The following is a 6,000-nucleotide window of genomic DNA, read 5'->3' as shown; positions in this document are numbered from 1 at the left end:
ATAGACCAGCGATGCTGTAAGGCATACACGGGCAGCAACTGAATATGCAAGCATAATGAGTTCAATTAATTAGGAGAGTGTGTTTCCTTTAAGATCACAAAACAACTCTTGTTGGAAGTGTGAGCTGGTAATTGGGGATACTGTAACTTAAGTGCTGCAGGCGCTTAAATCCTGTTACACTAAGACAGTGCTCTAGGACCATGGGAGTGTCTCTTCCAGAGATGTCAATAAGGAGAACGAAGCAGTTAGCACCTGAAGCTGGGACAGCTTTCCTTAGGCCAAATCTTAAACTTCTTAAAAAAAAATTTTTTTTTTTAATTTATAGAAAGGGAACGCATTCCCTTTCATTTACACAGTTTTGAGGACATACTTGTATGTCCTACCCCACCCTCTAGAACAGTAGAGTGATGGGCTGTCTTTTTTTTTTTAAAGATTTATTTATTCTTTATTTTTATTGGAAAGGCAGATATATAGAGGCAGATATATAGAGAGGAGGAGAGTCAGAGAGGAAGATCTTCCGTCTGATGGTGAGCGCAACAGCTGATGCTATGCATATCCAAAGCCAGGATCCAGGAACTTCTTCTGGGTCTCCCACATGGGTGCCAGGTCCCAAAGCTTTGGGCTGTCCTCGACTGCTTTCCCAGGCCACAAGCAGGGAGCTGGATGGGAAGCGGGGCCGCTGGGATTAGAACCGGCGTCCATATGGGATCCTGGGCGTGCAAGGCGAGGACCTTAACCACTGCGCCATCGTGCCGGGCCCAAGGTGATGGACTATCTATCTGATGGTTAAGTCCTCACATCCCTTGTTGCAAGAATACTCTAGTTGTGGGAAAGCTGGTTAGAAGGTGAGCAACAGATTCCTACTTTGAACCTACAGAAGTTTATGGGAACAGGTCCAGAAGTCTGGTAGCTTTTGAGCTTGGTACTTGAAGCAAATTTCTTATCATTCTGACTGCGTACATTTCAGCTCCACCCCAGGAGCTGGGAACTCAAACCACATCTCCAACGTGGGTGACAGGAACTAGGCTCCTGGAAGTGCCACACTGCCTCCCAGGGTGTCCATTAGGAGGAAGTGAAACCCAGCTGCAGAGTCAGGTACTCCAACACAGGACTCGTAATCTCTGGGCCGAATGGCCTGTGTCTGGGATATTTATGCACCAATTCTGTTAAGTACTTCATCGTGGCCGCTGCATCAGATGGGGAAGCGTGGGATTCAGTAGTCAAAGGCCCTCCGAGAGCGAAGGTCAAGTGTCCCACCCCATAACACCTGAAAGTGAACAGATGGGGCACTGGGTGGGTCTGCTCCCCTTTCCTGAAATGTTCTTTTTTGACTTCCTGTCCTGGTACGCATTCCTGTCTTTGCCTTCTCTAATTCCCTGAATGTTAATTTTTCTTGTTCTGCCTCTTGAACAGGAACGAGCTGGAAGGTGGGCTGTGCTCCTCCATCCTCTCTTCTTGGTCTCGTTTCCAACCTTTCCTGTTTTCCCACTGCTGTGACCTCGCTCTCACTCTCATGCAGATTGCTGCGCATGTGTTGTATATAATTATGTTCAGTGGCTTAGCAGTTGAAATCAAGATTTATTTAAAGGTCTTCAGGCAAAAAAAAAAGACTTTGGTTATCTTTTATAACTCAACAGACTGAAAAATCTATAAATGTCTGCTGGGAGTCATTCAGGAAATACACTTCCCGCTGACAGTGTGAGAAGCAGGCTCGATATATGACTCAGCTTGTAATCAATGGAGCATTATGCTTCAAGGAAATGGCAAAGTCTCATACCAATTTAGAATTTGTCACTAAATCTAATCTGACTCTTGTCCAGAAAGAAGTGCAGCTCCCTACTGGCAAGGCCTTAGCTCTTGGAATCTTTGCCTATTTCCTGGGCAGAGCCATAACTAACTATGTTTGCTCTCAAGAATAGCAGCATGACGCAAACCCTCAGATCAAACCTGTGCTTGCGTGGAGGGGGCGGGGGCTCGGCGGGGAACTGTGAACTAGGAAAGGTGAAGCTGGAGCCCAAGGGAAGGACTCTGGGATGGCTGAGCAGGCAGTCCCTGGCTCTGGATCCCCAATCCTGCTGATGCTTCAGGGAATAGAGGGTAAGGGTGAGAGATTTAGATTTCTAGAACATGCCCTGCCTCTTAAAAAATTATTTATTTTTATTTGAAAGGCAAAATTACAGAACGAAGAAGAGGGAGAAAAGGAGAGACAGAGCAATAGCAAGCAAGAGAGGGAGAGAAATCTTTGATCTGCTGGTTTACCCTCAAAAATGGCTGCAACAGCCAGAGATGCGCCAATGTGAAGCCAGGAGCCAAGAGCCTCCTCTGAGTCTCCCATTTGGGTGCAGGGAGCCAAGGAGTTGAGCCATCCTCTGCTACTTTTCCAGGTTATAAGTAGGTAGCTGGATCAGAAGTGAAGCAGTGGGACACAAACTGGAACCCATGTGAGATGCTGGCACTACAATGAGAGGATTAGTTTGCACCACCACCATGCCAATTCCTATGCTTGCTTGCTTTCCTTTCTTTCTTTCTTTCTCTTTCCTTCTTTCTTTTTTAGTTGTCACTAACAAATTTCCTCTGACCATTGTCTTTGACTCACACTTCAGAAAATTATTTTAGAAGCTCTCAGTGCATGGGGGTTGCTTGACAGGAAGTTCCAAGATTTCTGATTTCTAGTTTTTAAAAACCATGACAGGGTTAGGTTTTTTCTTCCAGAATCTTTAAGATGATGTGTTTGTTGGCAGGGTTCTGAAACTCCTTTAAGATTTATGCCTTGGTGTTGGTTTGCTGTAGTGTCTGTCCTTCTGCAACCCACGTGAGCATACCAAAGGATTTCAAGGATGAGCTCTGCTGTTCTGCTTTGTTTACTCTGTTTCTGGACTCTTTATTTGATATAGGATTTTCAGAATGGGTTTTCTAAGGTTTTTTTTTTCTGTACTGTATCATTTTGTCCTGTTGCTTCTTTTACAGGGACTCTTAACCATCTCACTGTTTCCAACATTTTTTTAAATTACAAGTGGCAAATCCTCATGTCAGAATTGCAGTTTTCCTCTTGGGATTTGCCCAAATGCCCACAGAATGACTCTTTTATCCCTGAATAATGCAGGCCTGCTTGCCAGTGTTCTGTGAGCTGGAAGGGAGAAGAGGACTAGTGGATAAGCATCTCCATCACATCGTCCTCTCCGCCATTGTGCCTGATGTTTCCACCACAGAAACTCCAGGTCTTCCTCCTTTCCTCCCTGAGAGCAGAGGCCCAAAGTTCTCCAGGAGGGAGAGAGAGGGTGTGTGCTTCCGTCTGCTGGTTCACGTTTCTATGGCTGGCCAGGCTGAAGCCAAAAGCGAGGAGGCAGGAGCTTCTTCCAGGTCTCCCATGCAGGGATGTGTGGAGTGTGTGGTAGGAATCTAAGAATTGAGTCATCTTCTGCTGCTTCCCCAGGCACATTAGCAAGGAGCTGGATCAGAAATGGGGCTGTTGGGACTAGAACCAGCTTCCATATGGGATGCTGTGACTTTATGCATTATGTCATGATGGCAGCCCCAGTTTTATTCATCTTGATCCTTCATCACTGTTCCACTCTAGAGATGCCTGATACTGCCAATTTCTGAGGCTTTGGGTTTCAATGGGTAAATCAAGTTGCTTCTCATTTTACACCTAGGATTCAGTTTGCTAGCATCTGCCAAACTGGTTTACTATCTGTCCGCGCAGTCTCTAATTTCTGAGATTTGGTTGTTATTTTCTCTTGTTTTTTTTTTTTTTTTTTTTTGTGGATTAATGTCTTAGAAGAAAATTCTTGTTGTTTTTAGAGATTCTGAGAGAGAGAGTGAAAGTTAATCCCTACTTTCTAGCTGTTATTTTGGTTTAGGTGCTATGAGGCAAAGCCTTGGATGTGCCTCCCTGGCCGCTCTCTCCTCCTGGAAACAGGTGATGGGAGAAGCTTTTTCCCTGGAGTGTCAGGAGAAGGGAATCCTGCCCACAACGCAAAGGAGCTGAGGATCCCTGAAGTCCAGTGCACACTGCCCCCTGAGGTCATGTACCTGCTGTCTGAGGCTCACCAGACACTGGAAAGAGGGTCAGTGCTGACCACGAAGGGGTCTTTGCCCAGCCAGACAGTAGTCAGGGTCCTGAACCCTTTCCCAGGTCCATCTGAGCACTTCCTTGTAAAAATCCAGTTTTAGAAAAGCATCTTGCTAAGTCAGTGTAGCCAAAACCTACTCCCAACTTAAATGAGAGGGATTCCAGGAGTCCCTGGAAAGAAAAGGAAGAAAGGTAAATAACCCTTCAAGAGCCAGGAGAGGGTGAGAAGGGAGAAACAAAGCCAATACAATCTTCAGATGTTGCATCTGCATAATATCTTGCCCACTTTGGGCCTAACTGAGCATTCTTTGAATGTCTATGCAAAATAGGCTGCTCCAGTGTCAGTCCTCTGATTAATTCATATAGACTACCTCATTAGCAAATACCTTCATCAATCAGGAGAACTTTTTTAGAAACACATGTAAGGAACTGATGTGTTGGCTCAACGTGCTAATTCTCTCCTTCCAAGTGCCAGCATCCCATTTGGGCTCCAGTTTGTATCCCAAATGCTCCACTTCCCAACCAGCTTCCTGCTTGTGGCCTGGGAAAGGAGAGAAAGATGGCCCAAAGTCTTGGGACCCTGCACCCACATGGAGACCCAGAAGTCCTTGACTTCTGGCTTTGGATGTGCTCAGTTTCGACTGCTGTAGTCATCTGGGGGAGTGAACCAGCAGATAGAGGATCTTTGTCTCTTCTCTATATGATCTGCCTCTCCAATGAAAACAAATAAATAACTCTTTAAAAAAAAAAAAATAAAACGGCAGGTAGCCTAGAAACTAAAGTCCTTGCCTTACATGCGCTGGGATCCCAGATTGGCTCTGGTTTTAATCCCAGTGGCCCGGCTTCTCATCCAGCTCCCTGCGGCCCAAAGCCTTAGGACCCTGCACCAGTGTGGGAGACCTGGAAGAGGCTCCAGGCTCCTGGCTTCAGACTGGCTCAGCTCTGGCTGTTGCAGCCACTTGGGGCATAAATCAATAAATGGAAGATCTTCCTCTCTGTCTCTCCTCTTCTCTGTATATCTGACTTTAAAAAAATGAAATCAGTTTCATAGAAAACCTTAGGGTATTGAAGGTAAAAAGAGCTTAGAGAACATCAAGTGTAAGTCTACAATTTAAACATCAAGACAAAGATTGAAGCATACAGTTGGAGAATACAGGCTGTTTCATTTCCCCCAAATAACTGCAATGGCTGAAATGAGGACAGGCCAAATCTGGCAACTGGGCAACTCCAGCTGGGTCTTCCATTTGGGTATAGCAGAAACTTAATCACTTGAGCTATCACCACTCCCAGGGTCTGCATTGGCAGGAAGCTGGAGATGAACTAGATTCAGGCTCACAGTCACCCTGATATGTGATGCCAGTATCTTAGAAACCCAAGGCTGGCTTCTCATTCTATCGTTTTAGAGATGAGGAACTGGAAGGGCCAGCGGGGTTAATGTCAGTCGCACAGCTGCCACGCAGCAGCATTAACAATAGAACTCTCCGTGGCAGTCTGGGCCCGACACCACATGCTGTGTGGGCAGCCTGCCAGTCTGAATGTCCTCATCACTTTAAAGATCATTAAAATGGTTCATAAACCACTTTACGGCTGAAGAAGAATTCCTTTTTTTTTCCTTGTGTCTCTTCTTTTACAATACAGACGAGTTCCAGGGCTGTGGTATGCATGGGTTAGTTTTACTCTGCCTCTTTCTATATGGTCAGATTAAGAAAACAGCCCACAGTGAGCACCCACAGACTGAGTTCGGTCTACTTCCTGTGATATATATAATCACTTATAATATTAAAAACCCAGCATGAAAAATCAAATCTTGAATTCCAAGATGAAAATTCTCTGGGGGATAATGGAGATGAGAAGTTAAATATTGGAGTTAGAAAATTTGGTGGCATGCTAACTCCTTGTGTTTGGAAAGAGTAGAACGGTGGTAATGG

At 45.3% G+C, this 6,000-nt stretch overlaps 1 non-coding gene across 1 annotated transcript; it reads right to left on the bottom strand.

Moving 5' to 3' along the window:
* Positions 1-5,685: 5,685 nt before the first annotated feature.
* LOC121146345 lies at positions 5,686-5,808 on the bottom strand. Its single transcript, XR_005882204.1, has one exon. It is a non-coding gene; the product is annotated as a small nucleolar RNA SNORA51 (small nucleolar RNA).
* Positions 5,809-6,000: the final 192 nt, after the last annotated feature.

This window comes from Ochotona curzoniae, unplaced genomic scaffold (genome assembly GCF_017591425.1).
Source record: "Ochotona curzoniae isolate NIBS_2020 unplaced genomic scaffold, NIBS_Ocur_1.0 contig_1302, whole genome shotgun sequence".
Taxonomy (NCBI): Eukaryota; Metazoa; Chordata; class Mammalia; order Lagomorpha; family Ochotonidae; genus Ochotona; species Ochotona curzoniae.
Note: the sequence above shows the minus strand (reverse complement) of the source record. Positions and strands in the feature narration are given on the sequence as shown.